Below are 11,323 nucleotides of genomic sequence, written 5' to 3'. Positions count from 1 at the left end.
GCTCAGGGAGCGGACACAGGGACCCACGAGCCCCAGCCACCTAGCACCCCACTCTCGCCACGCTCCTCTGGGCGACCGGGGGCGGAGAGGGGCGCAGAGCTCGGGAGAAAGGCGGGGCGGGCGCGGCGCCCGGAGGAGAGGGCGAAGGGCCGGCGGCGGCCTCGCGGCGCGTCCACATGTGGCGGGGCCGCAGGAGGCGGGGGGGACGGGGAGTCGAGGGGGAGGGTTTACATCTCCGCGAAGTTCCCGGATGGTCGCAGCCTCCCGGCGCTGAGCACTTTTCCTGCCCGGCCGGCTCAGCCCTACGGACCGGGGAGAAGTTTCCCGGAAAAAAATGCCCCGCGCGCCGCGGGGCCCTGGAGCCGCCCGGAGCCGCTGCGCGGTAAGGGACGCGCGACCGGGGCGCGGGGTCTCAAGGCGGCTCCCGGGGAGACGCCCGCGGCCGCCGGGGAGGGCAGGGCTGGACGGCGGGGTGGGGAGCGCCGCGCGGCAGCGGCCGGGGGCGGCCGGAGGCGTCGGGGCTGCGTCCGCGGCGGGCGGTGGGCGCGGGCGCGCGGCCTCGGGAGGGGCCGGGCCGGGAAGGAAGGGGCCGCGGACGGCGGGGCCGCGGGCGCGGGGCGCCTCCCGCCTGGGCGCGCGCGTTCCTGGGCTCCCCCGACCCCGGGGCCGCGGCGGGGAGGAGTGGGGTGGGGGCTCGGGACCCGCGGCGGCCGTAGTTCCCCGCGGCAGGGGCTTGACGGGGATGCGCTGGGGCCGCATCTACACCCCCAGCTCGGGCGGATGGGGACTTTCGGGTATCCCCGGGCCGGTTCGTGCCCAGGAACCGCCTCGCCTTCTCCGCTGGTGGAATCGAGCTCATCTCGCAACGCGGCTCCCCAAACTGGGCTCCCGCCTGCAGCCCGCTGCTCGCTCTGTGGTCGGTATAGACGCGCGGGTTAGATGTGCGCATTGACCTTAGAGGCGCTTCCAGTCCCCGTCAGCGCCTTTCCCCTTGCCCGGGGCCTCTCCCGGACTTTCCGGACAGCCTGACTTCAGTCTCACTCCCCCTACCTCTTTCTGCGAACACATTTTTCTCTCTAAAAAAGAACCGTTGAAGAACGTTGCAAGCGTAAAAGAAACCAGCTGACCCAGTCGGAGGCGACTTCGACTGGTGGTTAGACTTTGAAATTAACAAAGGGTGTGTCTGTGCCCGCTCTTGGTCCTGCGTTATCCCAGAGGAATATTCCTTCCTGGGCCTCTGGCTTCTGGCCTTATCTCCGTTCTGGTGAACGCTCTCAAGTTGTTAGCAGTGACCGGGTAGACTTTGTCCCTTTTTCTTAAAGTTGCATGTAACGGCTGTCCCCCGGATAGTCCCTGGACCCCACCCTCAATCGCTGGCCCTGCGTGTCGAGGCAGTGCTGCCGCGGAGTCCCTGGACACAGTCCCACCCTGGGTGGGTTTTCTTCTGCCAGTCTCCCAAGGCAATTTCAAAACAATACTTTAGCTTCACTTTGAGTCATTGGCATATTTTTCCTCCTCAAAAATGCCTTTTCCTAGAACGGATGAAGTAACTCCAAGGAGGTTTTGTTTGGTTTGGTTTGTAGTTTGTATAAATTACCCTTTGACTTTCTGAGTTGAGAGAGCCCCGTACGCCATCAGCATTTTGCGTCTTGCCTCTTCTTCTGGTGCTCACAACACTGCCTTCTGCTCTTGCTCTGTGTCTTTACCTGCCTGTTATCCCCTCAAGGGAGAGGTTCTCGGGAACCAAAAAACCCCCATCTATCTGTAGGAGCCCATTAGCTGTTACGGAAGTGTGCAGGCTAGACTTTGCAGATTTTTAAAAAAATTTATTTAACTCCAAGTTAGTTAACATATAGCGCGGTATTGGTTTCAGGAGTAGAATTTAGTGATTCATCACTTACATATAACACCCAGTGCTCATCCCAGCAAGTGTCCTCCTTAATGCCCCTCGCCCATTTAGCCCATCCCCTGACCCTACACCCTGCCAGCAACCCTCAGTTTGTTCTCTGTATTTTTTTTATTTTTTTTTTAAATGTTTATTTATTTCTGAGACAGAGAGAGACAGAGCACAAGTCGGGGAGGGGCAGAGAGAGAGGGGGACACAGAATCCGAAGCAGGTTCCAGGCTCTGAGCTGTCAGCACAGAGCCTGACTCGGGGCTGGAACTCACAGACCGCGAGATCATGACCTGAGCCGAAGCTGGACGCTCAACCGACTGAGCCAACCAGGTGCCCCTGTTCTCTGTATTTAAGAACCTCTTATGGTTTGTCTCCTGGTTTGTTTTTATCTTATTTTTCCTTCCCTTCCCCTATGTTCATCTGTTCTGTTTCTTAAATTCCACATGAGTAAACTATGATATTTGTGTTTTTCTGACTTATTTCACATAGCATAATACACTCTAGTTCCATGCATCTTATTGCATATGGCAAGATTTCATTCTTTTTGATCGCTGAGTAATATTTCAGTGTGTGTGTGTGTGTGTGTGTGTGTGTGTGTATGTGTGTGTGTGTATACCATGTATATATGTGTGTATATACCACATCTTCTGTCTCCATTTATCAGTCATTGGAAGATGTTATTGAACATTTTAGTCATGTCATCTTCTTCCTTGGGACCTACCCAACCCTGCCATCACTTTGGCTCCCTGGCGAGCACATGAACTCTTTTGGGTTTGGTAATATAGAGCAAAGTGATTTGTAAGCAAGGTCAGATAAAATTCTGGGACGTTTACAGACAAGGAAATTACTTACAACTGGAGACATTCGTGCCTTCTTCCATTTGTTTATTTCCCCAATTAAATCTCTTGTGGGGGTTCAGCCACTTTCGTGTGCCCTTGGCATATCATGCAACTTGAGACTCAACTTACCTCATCCAAGAAATGGGGTTGATAAACTTTGCTCTTTGTCCATCACATGGTGTGAGGATCAGGTAGGGTGATGAAGTAAGAAACAGCAAAAGGCAGCACAGCACAAGGCATCAGAGGGACACCATGCAGTGTATAGCACCAAGATAAAAGAGTGATAAAGAGCTCAAGTGGTAAGGGGGGGAGAGAAGTTGGTATGCTCTTACCTTTCAAATGTACTGTCTCAGGTGCTCTGGCCAGGGATGAGCTTACTTTTGTGGGAAGTATTCATTCCTGGGTCCATGTCACTGTCTGATATTTCAGGGTGTTCCTAACTATGGTTGTAATTTTAGGAAACATATGGTTTCTGCAGTGCACAGCAGGAGAACAAAACGAAAGAAAAGCACCTTTTATTTGTTGGCTATAATCCCTTTGTTTTTAAGCATCTCGTATTCAGGATTCTGTCTCCCAGAGTTATGGTCTTCCTGAAGCCTGCCCTCCGGTGAGGCCCACCAAATTCCTCATGATTCCCATACAGAGGTCTCTCCACCAGTGTGTCCCAGCAGTCCACAGTTACACCAAGTGTTGGAAGGTTGGGAGGCATAGCCTGGAGAATAGCCAGGACCCACATCAGTGAAGATTCCAATCTCAGTTGGAATCCAGCCAGATACTCATTTAGCATTGAGGGTCCCTGCTAGGGGTCGCCGCTGTGCCATAGGGCACAGCAGTGGAGTGGGAGACATTGCTCAGAAAGAGATGGAGTTTGCCCCTGGACCCTTACCTTCTGGTAGAGATGAGGCAGCTTTCAAACAGTGAAATGCAAGTCAGAATGTGGTAAATAAGGTAAAAAAAAAAAAAAAAAAAAAAAAAGATACAGGTCAAATACAAGGAATTTTGAGGAGAGTGAAATTGCTTCCAGCTGGGGGGAGTCCATCCTTCACTGATTTGCCCATTTAACAAATACTGCTGGGCCAGGCATAGGAAGGCTAATGGGCCCGTCGCCATTGCGGTCCCCCTTCCCTGCCCCAGTGAGGAACAGTTCTGGTTCCACTTCGCTGTGACAAATTAATGCTTCATCCCTCAGCCTCATTGTATCACCCAGCCCAACATTTGTCACTTGTTCCTACCCTGTAGGGATTACTGTCAGGTCAGAATAATTCTGTCTCTTGAATACTTTGTAATAATACAGTTATTTGATACAGTCATACAGTTAGTTAAGTCATGCTGTTCTGCTTAACACACATGGACTAGTATTGAAATATTCTGGTCCTTCGCCATGGGTGTCACTAGAAGCTTATAAAAACTTGATTCTGTAAATCTGGGTGAGGCCCAGAATCTGTTTGCTGAGAGCCGCCTCCCCTAGGTTGTGCTGATACGCTGTCACGTGCAAGGTTAAAGCATGGGTCTGGAGGTTGGGTCGATCTTGCTTCTGGTGCCAGCTCTGTCTTCTGCAAGTTCTTTGACCTCTGTTTCTTTGCCTTTAAAATGAGAGTAACCACCTCATCCTGTAGGGCTGCGAGGGTCCAGTGAAGTCATGGTCGTGGATTGTTTAGCAGATTGTCCGGGACTGTGCTGCTGCTGCCGCTTGGTATTTGTGAGCCATTATCATCACTATTACCAGTGTTAGTATATGCAAAACACTGTTGGCATTCCTTTTGTCAAATGGAAATACAAAAACAGCCTAAACATGGCAACAGCCTTTTGTATAAATTAACATATAATAATCCCTTAACAGTCTGTAATTTGTTGAGTGTTTTCACCCCAATCACCTCGTGTATTCTCTTAACAGCTGGAGAAGGAGGAATCTCACAGAGCAGAATCTCAGTGTTTGGGGGCCAGCAGCCTGTGATCTGCTTACCCAGTCAAGCCTACTCTGCTGAAGTTATTTGGGCAGATAAAGGGTGGGAAAGCAAAGACAAGACGCACTATACCCTGGTCCCTTGGCACTAGGAAGTGGCACATAGTAACAATCATGGTGGCCATCACCAGTGTGAGGGTGACCAGTGGATTAGACTGCCTGCCCAAGGCTGGGCTGCTTAGGTCACAGGAATAGCACCTAAAACCGTGGGGTGGCCCCTGTGTGGATTCCTGGGATGCATGCGTAGCATTACAGTCCTCAGATCAGTCGTAAATACTTGCTGAGAAGTCAAAAAATAGGCTTTGCTAATACTCAATAAAAGAACTTAGCTAAGATAGACAGGAGACACAGTCACCTACAATTTTAGTTTAGAAGCTTCAGTAAGCATGGCTCACATTGTAAAAACATGTCACTGTGGTGTTATGTTATTTAACATTTTAGCATTACTCACTATGGATGTATTTTTTTTCCTCTTCTAGTAAGCCATCTTTCCAGTATAACACAGTTTCTTCTTTTCAATTTTCTTGTATGTCTTAGTTACATTAAGACAATCAAATTCTTTAAATTTGGCCTAAGCTTTAAAAAAATCTCTCCTTCCTTCCTTTCTTCCTCCCTGTCTTCCTTCCATTCTCCCTCCTTCTTCCACTTGCTTTCTTTAATGTTACCACTTACTGTGTGTCATTTAATTGAATCATTTAGTAGCTACACAACCCTGTGATGTAGATTCTGCTCATATACATGGAACCTGAGGCTGAGAGAAGTTAGGTAATGTGCCCAAGGTCACATAGCTAGTGAGAGAGCTAGTATGTAAACCCACGCCATTCTGATTCCAAACTCTGCACCCTTGACCCTCAATTTCACCTTCATCCATATTATATACTGCTTTGCATGTGGTGGGCTCCATCTAAACTATTATGTTCCATTCCCATCTGGATGCCTTTGCATTGCCTTTTCTTCTCCACACTGCCCCTTCTCTTCACCTGATGTTGAATCCTGTAGATTCCTCAACTTGGCCACAAATACTTGTTAAGAAGAAAAATAATAGACTTTGCTAATAGTCAATAAAAGGAGAGTATTCTAAAATAAAGAAGAGACCACTACAACTTAAAAGTTTATTTTTATTTATTTTCTATTTTCTTACCTACACAATACATACTCCACTTAGTATATATCTATATATGTTTATATTATTTAAATATATAAATTGTTCTTTCATAATACTTGACTACTTTAAATATGTGTAATATGTACACCTTACCTCGTTACAACAACTAAATGCAGTTGGTTACATTTCTCCTATTCTCCCTCTTCTGCCTCCCCCCCCCCACCATCTACTTGCATATTTGAGACTGTGTTACATGGATATTGTTTGCATTTTGTTTGTTTTACCTTTTTAGTATTTCTTGGACATAGTACTACTATGTTTTAAGTTTATTTATTTAGTTTGAGATGGAGAGAGCACCATCAGGAGAGGGGCAGAGAGAGAGGGAAAGAGAGAGAATTCCAAGCATGCTGTGTACCATCAGTTTAGAGCCCAATGCAGGGCTCAGACTCACGAACCGTGAGAGCATGACCTGAACTGAAATCAAGAGTCAGATGCTTAACCAACTGAGCCATCCAAGTGCCTCTAGGACTACTGTATTCTCACAGCTGCATAGAATTCTACTGTAGCAATAATGTATATATCATATATATACATTTTATGTATTCTATATGTATATATTATGTATATATAAAACATAATATATATACTGTATGTATATATATATTATGTATACATATAGCATATATATATATGATTGGTGCATTATTGGTGTCCACAGTCACTCATTAGAGTTTGCACTCTTATTGCACAGTTCAGTGACCATCAGCTCACCTGCTGGCTTTTGCTAATGATGCCCAAATAATTAATCCATTGAGTCAAGTCCAACAACCATTCATTCACTAACAGAATAACTATAGTCATTTAATTGGCGTACACAGACCAAATGGGCAGTTGGTTGAATTTCTTGCTTTTCAACCACTTGTGTCTCCCCAACCCATTTCTGAAACCCTCCATGCATTTTTCTATAGACATATGCAGGAGATTATGTCTGTTGACTGGAGAATTTAGGCCTGAGAAGGACCACACGAGAAATGTGGCCACATCCCAGAGTGACGCAATGTTGAAATGTTAAACATGTTACCAAGTAATATTTCAAGAAATGCTGAGACTTCCCTGCTCCCACCCTCACAGCAGAATAGATTTAAAAGTAGAGAACCTTTAGACCTTGGAGAAGATCTTGAGAAAACATGTACCCTAGCTATTTTTTTTCCTGAAAATGTAAACAGTGAGATCAGTGTCTTAACCACAGTAGTCTTGTGTTGTGGGGATGGATATTTAGATAATGGAGACAGTCAGATCAGCCTGAGATAAAAGAGGGAAAAAATGGGCTCTTCTTGAACAGGCCCCTGTCATAAGCAGCACATGTAGGTGGTGAGGGAGGGACTTTCTGGAAGGACTGTGGTATGGATTTGAGAGAAAAAGGGGTGGAGAGGGAGAATGAGAGAAGTCTAAGCTGTTTGCTTTCCCAGATCCCAGAAGGCAGGCTGAGAGACACTAAGACAGGATTTCAGATGCTACTGAAATTTCCAATTCAGTTTTTGAGGGTCTGGAAAAAAGGCAGAGTAGTTGAAGACCTTTTAAAAACCTTTTTAGGAAGTAGTATAGCAATTTATGTTGAGCAGTGCCTATTCTTATCTATGAGAGCCAAGATTTGATTGCCATGCATGGGTTAAGAAATAACCCACAGAGTCAATTTAAAATATCTCAGGTTTTTTTGAGTAAAATTTCATACTGTTCTTTTCCCTAGAGTTTTAAGCACTGTTTTAAAAAAAAAATTTTTTTTTTGTGATTTGAGACACATTCAGAAATTAGATTATTGTTAAAACTAGGGCAAGTCTTGAGTGACATTTTATAAGATGTTGGAACTAAAACCTCTATATTTAAACATCTCTCTCCTTTAATTTTCTTTCTTTCTTTCTTTCTTTCTTTCTTTCTTTCTTTCTTTCTTTCTTTCTTCCTTCCTTCCTTCCTTCCTTCCTTCCTTCCTTCCTTTCTTGATAAGAAAGTGGGAGAAGCAAAGGAAAAAAATTCTCAACTGGTTAAAGGACAATGTGTTACTGTGGTATTATTTAAATCATAAAACCCCTTTCTGTACAGAAGTTCTGTGTGCATCACCTCTACGTTGCTGTGATGAAGTGGTGTGTGTCCTGGAGCTCAGAAAGCCACCAGACCAAATGCTCAGTCTCTGGCTCAGTTAAGCATCCGACTTTGGCTCAGGTCATGATCTCCATGGTTCACGAGTTCGAGCCCTGCATCGGGCTCTGCACTAACAGCTCAGAGACTGGAGCCTGCTTTGGGTCTGTGTCTCCCTCTCTCTCTCTGCCCCTCCCCTGCTTGTGCTCTCTCTCTCTCTCTCAAAAAATAAACATCAAAAAAAAATTTTAAGACAAAAATGGAAGAACTATATGAAGAAAAGGCTAATAGTTTTTCTCTTATCTCACTCAGATTCTAACTCCTCAAGGTAGTATTATCTGTTCACGATGTGTCCTTCCTCTGTCTCTGCTTATATAACTATATACAAATGCATGTGCACATATATTTTTTTTCTATTAAAAATAGGAACATACACATTAGGCTACAAGATTTTTTTGTTGAGATGCAGTTGACATATAACATTGTGTAAGTGTAAGGGTACAGTGTGCTGATTTGATACAGTTATATATGGCAATATGATCACCACCATAGCTTTAACACCTCCATCACTGTCACATAATTATCATTTCTCTTTTGTGGGGAGAGCATGTATGATTGCAAATATATACTTTCAAGTACGCAGTTTCACTATTGCTAACTATAATCGCAATGCTGTGCATTAGATCCCTAGGACTTACTCATCTAATCACAAGTTTGTACCCTTTGACCAACATTTCCCCATTCCCCCCCACCCCCAACAGCTCCTAGTAACCACCACTCTACTTTCTGTTTCTACAGGTTTGGCTCTTTAGATTCCACTAAGCCAGATCATATGGCATTTTGTCTTCCCCTGTCTGACTTGTTTCACCTAGCATAATACCCTCAAGGTCCTTCCATGTTGTCACAAATGGTAGGATGTCTTTCTCTCGGCTGAGTAATACTCCATGGTGTGTATATAGTACATCGTCTTTATGCATTCACCTACCAGTGGACACGTAGGTGGTTTCTCTCTCTTGGCTATTGTGAATAATGCTGCAATGAATATGGGAGTGCGGATATCTTTTTGAGGTCCGCAGATTTTTTTTTAACATACCAAAGCATCATAGACATTCTCTCCAAATCAAAAAACTCATTAAAAAAAAAATTTAAAAAAATTAAAAAACTCATTTATTTATATCATGGCTGCTTCACATGCCACAATTTAACCATTCAGGTTGTTTCAAGTTTTGTGCTATATATAGCAACAGTTCTTCTCTGAACATCCATGTGTGTAAATTTGAACGAGCTAACATACAGAAGCTTTTATCTTTGTCTGTCAGAGTCCCCAAAGTGGTATTACTTTCCAAAAGTTGTAGTAATTCACGGTCCCACTAACACTACTTGAAAATATCTGTTTCCCCCATATCCTTGCCAGCATAATTTATTTTAGAAGGATAAGCTTTCTAATCTGTTTCCTGTTTTGTTTCAAATGATTTCTGCAGGGAGCACTTGTCACTATCTTTACTTTAAAAAATCCCATTCATTTGAATTATTCATGTCTTGTCTTTTCCTTAATTTTCTAATGTTCGTGTGATTTGTCTTCTAGAACTGGAGGAGAAAAATTTGAGCCTAACCTCACTGAGCCTAATCGTTCTGTATTGAAGTGAAACAAAACACTTGATTTCTCTTTATAATAAAGTCAATGTAGACTCTTCAGTCCCAATTTTCTCCTCGTAAAAGTATATTATTTAAGAAATTGTCTCCGGAAATATAAATGTTTTAATAAAAACAGAAATTTATGAAATACAAAAGATGGGAAATTTTAAAGGAGTTTTGAGCTCGCAGAGCTAACGGAGTTTCCCTTTCGAGTCCAGAAATCTGAAGACAAAGGTTCTTTGAGAGCATTCGTTCTAAGTTATAGCGGATTACATCAAGAGGAAAAAGTGAATCACAGCAGATAGGAATTTAAACCTGGAACATTGCTGAAAAGCCCCTGCACCGTTGCTCTTGCTTGTTTTTCTGGGAGGTGGGACTAGATCCCACGTCTCCTGTTCTGCTAGTCGCTGAGTTCATTAGAAAATTATTTGTATATAACTCCAGCAGTACATTGGTTAATCAGAAACATCTGCACAACTGGGGTCGTTTATAGGAACAGAATAACTAAATCAATCAGCACAATTTCTTGTATTCGGGGAGGTCGGGCCAGCATTGTGTAGCCCAGAATAATGACAGGGCTTTGTAGCTAACCTGATGCAGATGCAGAAAGATTGTGTCTGGGCAGCAGAAGTCCGAACTGAAAATGAAGAAATCCTGTGAGTCCTTGATGTTTGCCTTCATTAAGTTTTACTCTGTTTCTAATGTTAGTGTTTTAAAGGCTCAGATGCTTCAGAAAGGGATGTCCTGTTCAGAAAAAGAACACATCCGAGTCATACCTTCGAAGGACGGAGTCTCCTGAACGAGTCTGAATTGTCCAGATCAGAGTCCCCTGAAAGATAAGTCTGTATGTTCTGCCCAAACTGCCAGAGCTGCGACAAGCCAAGGGCCTCATGCTGGGAAAGCGGCCCCAGACCAGACAGGCGAACTGACATGTCTGACTAGAGGGAGCTAAATCGGGCAGAGGACGTGAGTTCCCAAGAGAGGCAGACGCTGGAGTCCTGACCTGATGTAGCCAGAGCAGTTCCTCAGGGTGGGTGTCCTTGTGCAGAGCCCCAAAGGTCCATGAAAGTTGAGTGGGTTCAGAGAACGCAGTCCCGTGTTCTGGCTCTCGCAGTCAGCCTTGCTGGAGACTTTGCTATAGGAAGACAGGGCGTCTGAGGAGAACGGGGAAGTCTCTAGACCCAGTGTCTCCCCGCGTGGCCCAATCTGAGGGACCCTGAACTCTCCCTCCACCACTTAAAAATACAAGTCGTGCTCAAGGCCAGAAGTCCACTGGTCCAGACTCCCAGAATCCTGAGGTGGGATTGGGTTCCTGTTGCCTGGGTGGCTTCAGGTAGGGCTAACCTTGGTAGGCAGCTGCCATTAGGTTTTAGCTGGTGAGTGGTCAATGGGGAGGGAGAGTAGTTCCCCCCCACCTCCCCCGGGGAATTGGCAGCTTTTCTCTCGAGATCTACCATAGTCTCAGCGCTGGGATTTGCGAACGCTCGCATCTTCTGAGGGCCCCCATGTACTGATACACGTGGCCCCTGTGCTCTCCTTTCCTTTCGCTCTGCCTCTGCCTTTAGATGCCTTTCAAGCCTCAGAGGCAGTGTGGACTCTTGAAAATTAAGCCACTTTCAGGTGAAGTCCTGCTATCAACCAGCTCATTTATTTGATGTCTTTTACATTGGATCCTCTGGTCAAAGTAGAGTGGGAAGGTGGACAGAGCAGAAAGATAGGAGCTCAACACTTCCAGTTCCGGCTTGAATGCC

General features: G+C 45.2%; 1 protein-coding gene across 1 annotated transcript in view; it reads left to right on the top strand.

Moving 5' to 3' along the window:
* The first annotated feature begins 261 nt into the window (after positions 1–261).
* WIPF1 (WAS/WASL interacting protein family member 1) overlaps positions 262–11,323 on the top strand; it is a 122,824-nt gene continuing 111,762 nt past the window's right edge. Inside the window, exon 1 of the mRNA XM_042994726.1 lies at positions 262–382. The gene's annotated coding sequence lies outside the window, so the exon portion shown is untranslated. The remainder of the gene's footprint in view (positions 383–11,323) is intronic.

Source organism: Panthera tigris, chromosome C1 (assembly GCF_018350195.1).
Source record: "Panthera tigris isolate Pti1 chromosome C1, P.tigris_Pti1_mat1.1, whole genome shotgun sequence".
Lineage (NCBI taxonomy): Eukaryota > Metazoa > Chordata > Mammalia > Carnivora > Felidae > Panthera > Panthera tigris.
This window is presented reverse-complemented; position numbering and strand designations above follow the sequence as displayed.